This window comes from Chiloscyllium punctatum, chromosome 32 (genome assembly GCF_047496795.1).
Source record: "Chiloscyllium punctatum isolate Juve2018m chromosome 32, sChiPun1.3, whole genome shotgun sequence".
Taxonomy (NCBI): domain Eukaryota; kingdom Metazoa; phylum Chordata; class Chondrichthyes; order Orectolobiformes; family Hemiscylliidae; genus Chiloscyllium; species Chiloscyllium punctatum.
In genome coordinates, this window is record NC_092770.1 from 44,470,204 (window position 1) to 44,481,766 (window position 11,563).

At 42.3% G+C, this 11,563-nt stretch overlaps 1 protein-coding gene across 1 annotated transcript in view; it reads left to right on the forward strand.

The window, feature by feature from the left end:
* The window catches only part of LOC140458125 (voltage-dependent L-type calcium channel subunit alpha-1C-like), a 151,593-nt gene that overhangs the window by 132,290 nt on the left and 7,740 nt on the right, over positions 1–11,563 (forward strand). The gene's annotated exons all lie outside the window — the stretch shown is intronic.

The following is an 11,563-nucleotide window of genomic DNA, read 5'->3' on the forward strand; positions in this document are numbered from 1 at the left end:
AGATAGCCACAATATTCATCTCTTTTGAAATTCTTGAAATTCCCCAACTCTTTTGAAATTCTGGTATGCTTTATATGGACATTTTGACCTGGAGAGTTAAAGGGTCATCCCCTGACCTAGAATCAAACTCAGACTGCAGCAGTGAGTGTGCCAAACCCTAACCATGGTGGAACTATTTACTGATTTGAGTTTGGAGTTTTCTTTCTCTAGTATTCATTTCAAACTCAAAATATTGATTTTAATGTTTTCTTCTTTGCAACATTTCTTTGAGTGCATATTATCTCAGAGAAGTTATCTATTTAACGTTCAATAATTATGAGTGTGGTACTGGAAAAGCAGAGCAGGTCAGGCAGCATCTGAGGAGCAGGAAAATTGGCATTTCGGGCAAAATTCTGGATTAGTGGTGCTGGAAGAGCACAGCAGTTCAGGCAGCATCCGAGGAGCAGTAAAATCAAAGTTTCAGGCAAAAGCCCTTCATCAGCCCATTCCTGATCCTCGGATGCTGCCCGACCTGCTGTGCTTTTCCACTATCACACTCTTGATTTTAATCTCCAGCATTTGCAGTGCTCACTTTCACTTATTCAATAGTTATGGTTTCTTCAACATCTTGATATCAAAAATATTGTTAGACATAATACATTAACCATCTCAACATGTGCAAAAGTTTCAGCAGAGTACTTCTTACTTCTCTCATTTTCTCAGCTTCCCATGCCAAGGAACATTTCCCACTTTCTCCCACAGGAAATACTATGATACTAGCTACATTTAAAAACCCATAAATTCTGTTGAACGAAATCACTCTAAACAATCAGTTTTATTGACTTGGATTCAACATAAAACAACTTACAGTTCATATTAGTCTATATTTAAATGTTTTGTTTGACCATGTCTAGTTTTAAGACATCAGGTCATGAGGTCTTGTCTGTGGGCCCAGTCAGTTCAATTGTCCAAGCAGATTTTGTAGCTGCTCCATTTTAGCATTGGAATGCAATTGAACCTTCAGCAGCAAGTGGTGTCAGTGAGAGAGGACAACTGGAGAAATTGGAGCTCTCACTAGAAAATAGAATGTCTTTGGTGGGGAGAGAGCTAATAGGAAGAGAGGGCAGACAAAGGAATTCCTCAGCCTAATGCAGGCGACGTGATCATTCCATGTACCTAATGTAAATAGTTTTTTGTTTATTGTTAATATCCCTTTGTAGTTTCTGATGACCTGAGTCCAGTGGAATAAAGAATCATAATTCATAATATCAAAATGCTTTATAATCTTTCAGCTGTGTTCAAATTCATGTTAAATTTCTGGTGTAATCAGCAGGGTTCCACAGCCCAGGCATTAAACACAGGCAGGCAAAGGTTGATTGGTACCTAGCCAAGATGTCGGACTGGAAACTGGCAATGTCTCTGAGGGAAGCTGAAGCTGTTCGCAGATCATTGGAAGTTTAGGTATTGGTGGAGGCACTTGGACCTTTAGGCCAGGCCCAGACAGAGCCTTCCCTTGTGCACTCCCTTGATATTAGAAAGGAAGGAAGTAGTATGCCTGGTCAGATATTCTACTTACTGAAAATTAGGATGGTGGACAGATTCAGGGTCGACTGACAATCTAGTGATTGAAGACTGGATTAAGGACACTGCTGTTTCCAGTGACCAGGGGCCTCAATGTAAGTGGCCATGCCATCTTCATGATGGAACATTTAATCAGAAAACCCTTGCAGGGAATATGGGAAAGAGATACAGGTGTTCAAACAAGTCTGTAGCCAAAGACTCTCTGCACACAAGTGTTGTTGGGCACAGCAGGAGCCTGACAGTTACAACAGAAATTTTATGAGTGCAAGCAAGCAAAAAATGAGGATCTGGTTTCCATGTACCTGAGGTTCATAAATTTGTTCAATTACATCATTCTCCATCCAAATGATCAGGCACAGGATACTGAAAAACTGCCGAGCAGAATCAGTAAAGAATGGGAACATCTAGATAGAGGTGAGGAGGATTAACAGTGATAGACCTCAATAATCTTTCCTTAACCATGGGATCACATTGTCCAGATCATGACGAAAGATAGGACCCTAAGACCAGGAAAAGGAGCAACCATCAGAGATGAAACAAGGCTACAGACAGAGAAGAGGCAGGTGGAACAGATTTCAACACAATATTGAGAAAGTGCTAGAGTCCATTATCAAGGAGAAAGTAGCAGCATGTTTAAGAAAAGCTTAATGCAATTGAACAGAGAGTCATCGTAATTTTTGAAAGGAAAATCATGTTTGACAAATTTTCTAGAGTACTTTGAGGACATAATGAGCAAAATAGACATAGCAAATCAGTAGATGTAGTGTATTTGAATTTCCAGAAGGCATTTGATAAGTTGCAACATTAAATGTTATTGAAGAAGATAGTCTTGGGGATAATGTATTATCACAGACTGAGGATTGTAAACACACATAATAGAGGGTCAAGATTAATCAGTCTTTTAAGGTTGGAAAGATGTAACTAGTGGAGTGCCACAAGGGTCAGTCCGAGGGTCTCAAATTATTTGTTTCCTGTATTAATCACTTGGAGGGGTGGGCAAAGTACAAAGTATTAAATTTGCTGATGATACAAATACATATTGTAATGAGGACATAAAAAATCTGCAAAGGAAGCCTGATAGGCTAAGTGAGTGGTCAAAAATGTGGCATATAATTAGATTATCAGACACAGTGGGATCTTTGACCTTGCTCCACAGGTTCACATCATCATTATTCTTAAAGGCTCATGCCAGCTGTCTCCAAATAGTCAACATCAGACCTTGCTATGGCATTGCATGTCAGGTAGCAGAGCAGAAAAGTGTGGTGCTGGAAAAGCACAGCAGGTCAGGCAGTATCCGAAGAGCAAAAGAATCAATGTTATGGGCATAAGCCCTTTATCTAGAATTTGGGGTGGGGGGGTGCTGCTGACAGATAAATAGGGGAGTGTGGGTGGGCCTGGGGGGAAGGTAGTTGGGAAGGCGATAGGTAGATGCAGGTGGGGGGTGATGGTGATAGGTTGGAGGGGAGGGTGGAGCAGATAGATAGGAAGGAAGGTAGACAGGTCGGACAGTTCAAGAGGGTGGTGCCAAGTTGAATGGTCAGATCTGAGATGAGGTGGGGGCAGTTGAGTTGAGGAAACTGGTGAAATTGACATTGATGCCTTGTGGTTGGAGGGTCCCAAGGTGGAAGATGAGATGTTTGTCCTCCAGGCATCAGGTGGCTTGGATTTGGCGATGGAGGAGGCCCAAGACTAGCATGTCCTTGGAGAAGTGGGAGGGGGGGGTTGAAGTAATCGGCCATGGGGCATGGGGCTGTTTGGTGTGTGTCCCAGAGATGTTCTCTGAAACATTCCACCATTTGGAGTCCTGCCTCCCCAGTGTAGAGGAGGCCACATCGAGAATAACGGACACAGTAGATGAGGTGTTTGGATGTGCAGGAAAATCTCTGCCGGATGTAGAAGGATCTTTTGGGACTTTGGTTGGAGATGAGGGAGGTGTCAGTGCAGATTTTACACTTCTTTCAAGGACAAGGGAAGTTGCCGGGAGTTTAGGGTGGGTTGGTGGGACGTATGGACCTAATGAGGGAGTCGCAGGAGGGATGGTGTCTGCGGAATGGTGATAGCCATGTGGACAGAAATATATCTCTGGTGGTGGGGTCTGATGGTAGATGGCAGAAATGACTGAGGATAATGCACTGTATCCAAAGATTAGGTGTATTGAAAGTTGAGGACTCGGGGTGGGGGGGTCTATCCTTTTTGAGGTTGGAGGGTTAGGTTTCAAGGGCAGAGGTGCAGGAAGTGGGGGGAGATGTGCTGGAGGCCAATGTTGACCATGTAACAGAGCTCCCACTTTGTAACCCTGGAGGTCACCATGATCACTGAGTTGAAGCAAGACTCTGTGCTCCATGGATTTGCTACATAGAATGGGTTCCCCAAGCAGCTTGCTAATTTCAGCAATTAAGATGTTTGCCTCCAAACAAGGAGGCCCATACCGATCCATAAACCTGCAACTGTTGTGGATAGTGGACTGACAAGAGGAGACATCTCTAACTTCATTTCAAAGATGGACATCAGAAAGTTGAAGGGGACGCAGAAATGCTTGCTTCTACTCTCACCAAGTACAGGAGGACTTTTATAAAAATGATTATCACATTCAGTATTTTGACTAAAGATGTCTGTCCAGTGAAGATTCCTTACTGTTGAATCCTACCCATCAATGGATTGAGTCCAGGATTACCTCCAGAAGTCTTTCATGCAACGTGTCATCTGAGAGTCAGCAAATTTGTTTGTGTCCTGTATAATCCTCATGAGAAACAAAGATGGAAATCTGAGGATCAGTATTGATAAGTAGATACCTCAAGCAAAGACTCAAAAGGATACTTACACTTTACTTAGGATTGAGGAAGTATTGCAAGTACACAAAGGTGCAAAGTATTTCTTCCATCTCAATTTTGCCCATGGTTATATCCAGCTATCCAGTGCTGAACAAGACATTGAGAAAACAGCATTACAAATATACACCAAGGGACAATACAAATACACAAAAATGCTGTTTGGGCTTTGTAATGCCTGTGCCATCTTCATGCATGTAATGAATAAATCTTTTGGCTACCTTAACTTCCAGTACCTCCTTGTAAATCTATATGACATGTTAATCTTCAGTCAACATTCAAGGAGGCACTTGCAAGACTAGATACTGTCTTATCCCACTTGTTGTGGTTATCTTGATTGTCAAACCAGAAAAATGGCAACTGTTCCAGACAATAGTACAATACTTGGGCAATTGTTTACCCAGGAAGGCATTACTCCTGACAATGAGTAGCAGTGGAGGCTGTAGCCTCAGACAAGGATGGAACACCATGAGTTCCTTGATCATGAGGGTTACTACGTGCACAGCTATGTACAATTGGCTGCCCCATTTCATGATTTGCTGACAAAATCAGAGAATGTTGCAAGAGTGGTTGGGAAAGGATACATGAGGCGCAATATTCCACGGAGCATCATAGGAAATTGGAACCCACCATGTGAAGACTCTTTTTGCATCCTAAAGCAAAGTGTGTCTCATAACATGTATTTAGATGCCCAGAAAAGACAATTTCCCTGATCAGATAGTGGTGTTACTGACCCAGGATAGCTGCAATTCATGACTACTATCACAATTGAGAGAGGTGTACTTTAGTCAAAGCAGGAAAGCGACTTCTCCAGGATGGAACCACTGGTTACCAAGTGACTTTTAGAAGACACTGCAATGTATTTTACATTCCTTAACCCCAGAAGTAACAAGACTGAATATGTTCTTGTACGCACAGATGCCCTTACCAAGTGCACATAGGCTCTACCTCTCCATGACCAAAAAGCATAACTATAGCCAGAATGTTAGACCATGATTGGTTTGTCTATTTTAGTGTTCAGTGTTAGATTCACAGGATCAAGTGCAACTTTGAGCCATCTGTGAGTATCATAATCTGAAAGTATAATTCAAAACATACAAATGCTTATTTACATGACCAAAGTTTTCTTTCTATATCTGGAACATCTTTCAGAGATTGTAGAAGCATCTTCTACACCTATCAACATGTATCATCAAGAAAAATTCAAAGGACCTTTCTGAGTGTGTGGGAATGCTCTCTGACCTTTATCCTCTAAGCTATATTCAACCCCACTGATTCAAAAAGGATTTTATTGTGTTGTCTAGTAGGACTGCAAATGTCTACTCTCCTGGGTTACAACTTCTGATTCCCTGTGTATCAGATCTGAGGTTATGGGCGGCACGGTGGCACAGTGGTTAGCACTGCTGCCTCACAGCGCCAGAGACCTGGGTTCAATTCCCGCCTCAGGCGACTGACTGTGTGGAGTTTGCACATTCTCCCCGTGTCTGCGTGGGTTTCCTCCGGGTGCTCCGGTTTCCTCCCACAGTCCAAAGATGTGCAGGTCAGGTGAATTGGCCATGCTAAATTGCCCGTAGTGTTAGGTAAGGGGTAGATGTAGGGGTATGGGTGGGTTGCGCTTCGGCGGGGCGGTGTGGACTTGTTGGGCCGAAGGGCCTGTTTCCACACTGTAAGTAATCTAATCTAATCTAAATACCTGGTTACTCAGTGGTTAGCACTGATCTCTTATAGCACCAGGGTCCTGGGATTGATTGCAGCCTCAGGGGACTGTGTGGAGTTTGCATATTCTCCCCGTGTCTACATGGGGTTTCCTCCGGATGCTCCAGTTTGCTCCCACAGACCAAAAGTGTGCAAGTTAGGTTGATTGGCCGTGCTAAATTGCCCATAGCGTTCAGGGATGTGTAGGTTTGATGCATTAGTCAGGGGTAAATATAGTGTAGAAGGGATGGGTTTAGGTGGGTTACTCTTCAGAGGGTCAGTGTGGACTTGTTGGGCCGATGGGCCTGTTTCCAAACTTTAGGGATTTGATTCAATTCGATTCTATTATATTCTATTCCATACCTGAGCATTTTCTCAAACATAACAATTATTGGAAATCAAGCAACGCTTTATTTTCTGTTCTGATACACCATTCTGCCAATCCATGGCCCTCAATCATTGTACATCATGCTTGACATTCAGCTAAATTTTATATTTTTCAGTAGATTTTCCTTCCCTTCTCACTACTGTGGCATCCCTTCTGTAATTTGGCACTTGACACTACATCACTTAGGAACATACTTTGGGTATTTGCCTTTGAATAAGGATAATCCTTTACTTATCATCATGATCAGTATCCCTACCAGCGTCGAGTCACTGATCTATCATCTAGCGTTCTTCTACCTCTACCTTAGAGAATAGGTGTATACAATGTGTAAGGTGCCTCTTCAACAGCTATCATTTTTCAATACCTGATGGTGTTATTCATTACCAGCACCTATGAGAAATGAGCTTTCATTATTTCCTTCTCATTTTGTACAACTATTGATTTCCCATTGTATCTTTCAAAAAAGATTTTCCTGGACCTTTCTCTTATCTATGCCCATCTCTCTTAATAATAAACCAGATCACCTGAACTAAAGTCTATCTCAGAATGTTGTATGTGATTTTCAAATACTCTGAATTTTTTCTGAAACTTTAACCTTTTTAAACGTTTTCCTATTTGCATGTAATGCACTGAAGTGACAAGTGAAAAACTATTTGACTATTTTTTCTATGTCAGGAGAACCATTGTACAGAATCCAGAAACCCAGTTCAGATTTCTTCCTTAAAACAATTGGTATAACCTGCAACCATTTATAAATAATTGGTATCATGTACCAGCCACACCAGAGCTGTTGCAGTTCAGTTGATCAGCCAGTGTCTTACACAACACCTTGTCAATTACTGCATGATTCATCTCACAGAAAGTTCTGTTGAAGTGGCTTAATGCTATGGTATTCAAGACGACAATATTTAAATTCTCACATGCCCAAAATTCATCATTTGTAATTTCTCGTCCATCAGTCAAAATATTTGACATCCCAAGTACTATACCAATACATTTTTCTATGATGGTCTGAATAGCTTTCTGTTTCTGGAGTTTTCTCAGAAACAACCAGAACATCCTCCCCATTCTGTCCTGTTTTGAAGACTGCCAAATGTACAACACCTGTGCAGTTAAGGACCTCTTCTTCAACCTCCAAACAACCTGACTTTTTTTACATTGTCTCTTGTTACCAGGCAACAAAGTTTTTTATTTGTCCTAATCCACCGAATTCTTCTCCTCAAAGGCTGAAAGCTATAATTTAAATGCCTGTAAACAAACCAAATCTACAGACACCCTTAAACTATTAACAGAACAAATCTATAATGAAACAACAAAAAGGACTTCCCTACTCAACATACCAAATATCTAAATACAAATCAAACTTAGAGCTACATAGGAGCAAGTTACTGACGTTGCTGGAATCTGCTGAAAACAAAACATGCTGGAAATCACAAAATCCATGGAGAGACAGCAAGCTAACATTTCAAGTCTAGATGACTCTTCCTCAGAGCTCACACAGCTGGACTCAAAATATTAGCTTGTTCTCTCTCATGGATGCTGCCTGACCTGCTATGATTTCCAGCATTTTTTGCTTTCAGACTATACTTCATTCCTCCAGTTTAGAACCAAAGTTCACATATAAGCATAATAATATTTTGGATGTAGGTTTGCTCGCTGAGCCAGAAGGTTCATTTCCAGATGTTTTAGCACCCTACAAGGTAACATCTTCTGTGGGTTTCAGGCGAAGCACTGCTGAAAATTTCTGCTTTCTATTTATATGTTTGGGTTTCTTTGGGTTGGTGATGTCATTTCCTATGGTGATGTCACTTCCTGTTCCTTTTCTCAGGGGACGGTAGATGGGGTCAAACCCAATGTGTTTGTTGATAGAGTTCCAGTTGGAATTCCATGCTTCAAGAAATTCTCGTGCATGTCTTTGTTTGGCTTGTCCTAGGATGGATGTGTTGTCCCAGTCGAAGTGGTGTCCTTCCTCATCCAAATGTGAGGATACTAGTGAGAGAGGGTCATATATTATTATATATTTGAACCTTCATCATGTTACTTTTAAAAGCTTGGATGTATTGCCACTCCTAAACATAAAGCAGGTAGCACTTTCATACTCTTTAATCTGGTCAAGAGACTCCAGGCTGCAATTGAGCCAATCCACCCCACACACTACAGGTGCAGTCACCATTCAACAAATAGTTAAACAAATCAGGGAGCAAGATGCTCATCACCTAACTTAGATTCTCGTTTATCTATACGATTCCTTTAGGCCAGTCACTCCCATCATCAGAATTGTCTATTTCATGCATTACTTGAATAATTTTTATATTTCAAATAATTTGTCAAATTAACAAATTCACTGAGCTAAACCTGTGCTTTAGTATATTAGCAACAAATTGTACATATTACGCCCAGACAGTAAGTGGAACTGAATCCAACCAACTGAAATAGAATAGGAGACATTGGGGTATGTGGGCACAGAATCAAAAGGAAAGGTGAAGGAAGAGTGTCCACTACCACTACATAAGGGCAAAGGAAGATGAATACATCCTTCCCACCTGGAGCTCAATTGAGACTCTTAAGTTGCCATTTAAGGCCTCATCTCACTATTCTATCAGCAATGCAGGGGCACTTTGCCACAGGGAAGCTACCTGATAGATGCTGACAGGTGCAACTAGAAGATGGAATTGCAGATGCTGGAGAAGTCAGAGTCAAGGAAGTGTGATGCTGGAAAAACACAGCAGGTCAGGCAGCATCTGAAGAGCAAGAGAAACGTCATTTCAGTCATAACCCTTCATCAAGACTGGGGAGGAGGAAAGGTGCTGAGAAATAAATGGGGGGTGGGGCTAAGGGAGAGGTAGGTGGGATGGCAATAGATGGGCGAAGGTAGGAGGTGATAGTGATAGGTTGGTGGGATGTGGGAAGGAAGATGGATAGATACATAAGGTCATGGCGGTGAGCCAAGTCAGAGGGGTGGATGTGGGATTGGGTGGGGGAGGGGAGATTTGGAAATGGTCATGTGGTTATATACTCTTGAGGCAGAAGATGAGGTGTTCCTCCTCCAGTTTGTGGGTGGCCTTCTTTAAGCAGTGGAGGAGGCCCAGAATGGACATGTCATCGGGGGAATGGGAGGGGGATGTTATGGACCAGGCCAGACTCCCTCAAAACAGTTCAAGAAGGTAGCCCAGATCTTAACTTTTCTAGTTGTTTTCAGCAGATTTAAGGTGGATATTCCAGGAACGATGCAACTAATTAAACAATTCAGTTTCAAACAAACAGAATTCATTTACAGACTACCGAATGAAACATGAACAAAAGAGAACAGAATATAGAATAACTTAATCTATCCGAAAACCCAAGCACTCTATCTCAACGTAATAATACTGTTTGAATTTCCTACAATGTCCCCATAAACACACCCCTTGGCAAAAAGATTAATTCAAACACAGCTTCTTACAAGAGAGATGTCAGAGGGAGAAACAGCATGGAACCTCTTTTCCCAGCAGCTGTTTCTCTATGCCCCCAGCTGGAAACTAAACTTAAAAATCCCTGAACTGAGGGAACTGGCCGCTCCCCTTTCATTGTACAAATGTTTTTTAAAAATCCTTAAGGTTCTTCTCTGATTGTTGACTTAGGCAGTATCTGTTAGCCATTATTAAAGTAGCCAGTTCAGACATATTAGCACCTCTGCCTTTATGATGCCTTGGGGAAAAAAAGGGCAAAATAACCTTAAAGGGGCAGCATAATTACAGGGAGTTGAAATGGGTGGCCAAATGAAGGTAGGGTTGGTTGGTGCATATGGACAAGAGATGTTCCCTGAACCTTTCCTTGAGTTTGCGCTTGGTCTCTCCAATGTAGAGGAGACCACATTTGGAGCAATGGATGTAGTAAATGAGGTGTGAGGATATGCAAGTAAATCTCTGCCGGATTTCAAATGATTTTTTGGGGCTGTGGACGGAAGTGAGTGCGGAGGTGTGGGTACAGGTTTTGCACCTCTTACAGTGATGGCAAAAATGGCAGAGGATAATACGCTGGATTTGGGGATTAATGGGGTTGAATGTGAGGACTAGGGAATGTGGTTGGGGGCTGGGGTTCGAGGGCAGAGAAATGGAGGAGATGTGATTGAGGGCATTGTTGATTTCACAGGAGGTGAAATTATGGTCCTGGAAGTATGAGGACATCTGGGAGTGGAAACGGCAGAGGCATTGGGAGTAAGGGATCACATTTTTACGGGGGGAAGGTGAGGTAGGGTAGTCAAGGTACCTGTGGGAGTCAGTGGATTTGAAGTAGATGTCAGTGTTAAATCGGTCGCTGGAGACGAGAGAAGTCCAGAAAGGGGAGGGAAATTGAAGATGGTCCAGGTGCATTTGAGGTCTGGGCAGAAGGTGTTGGTAGTAGATGAACTATTCAAGCTCCTCGTGGGAGCACAAGGCCACACCGATATGGCCATCGATGTAGCGGAAGAAAATGTAGGGGATGGTGCCATTGTAGCTGTGAAAGCTGGACTGTTCCATGTATCCAACATAGTTGGAACCCATGCAGGTACCCATAGCCACCCCTCTAGTTTGTAGGAAGTGAGAGGATTGAAAGGAGAAGTTATTTAGGGTGAGAACCAGTTGTGCATATGGCCTTCCTGATCGGGTACACTGTAACATTGACCACTGCAAAATCCTATTCTTCACCAATCATCATCCACCAACTCCTTCTCCCACCCCTACTCACCCCATCTCAGGCTGTCAGGAACTGCCTGACCAGCCATGATGAATCATCTGGTCGTCCAAGACAGCTGAACGTCAGTGGCCACTGTGCCTGGGAGACACTGCTCCAATCTAGCTGTGTTATCTTCCTCATAGATCTTGGAGGTGGAATCTTCATTCCTACAGGGAACGAAGTCTACAGTGCCAGGCCATTACAATTATATTACTTAATTATAGTCATTTAATTACTTCAGGGTTTCCAGAATTTGCTGGAGCATTCAAACTGGATTTCACCACTAGTGTTAAATTCAGCCCAGTAAGTACAGACATTACTCAGATTTTTTCTGAATGGTGCTCTGGGGATATGTAAAAGTGCAAATTATCTCCAGCAGTTTAAGAAAATATTACAC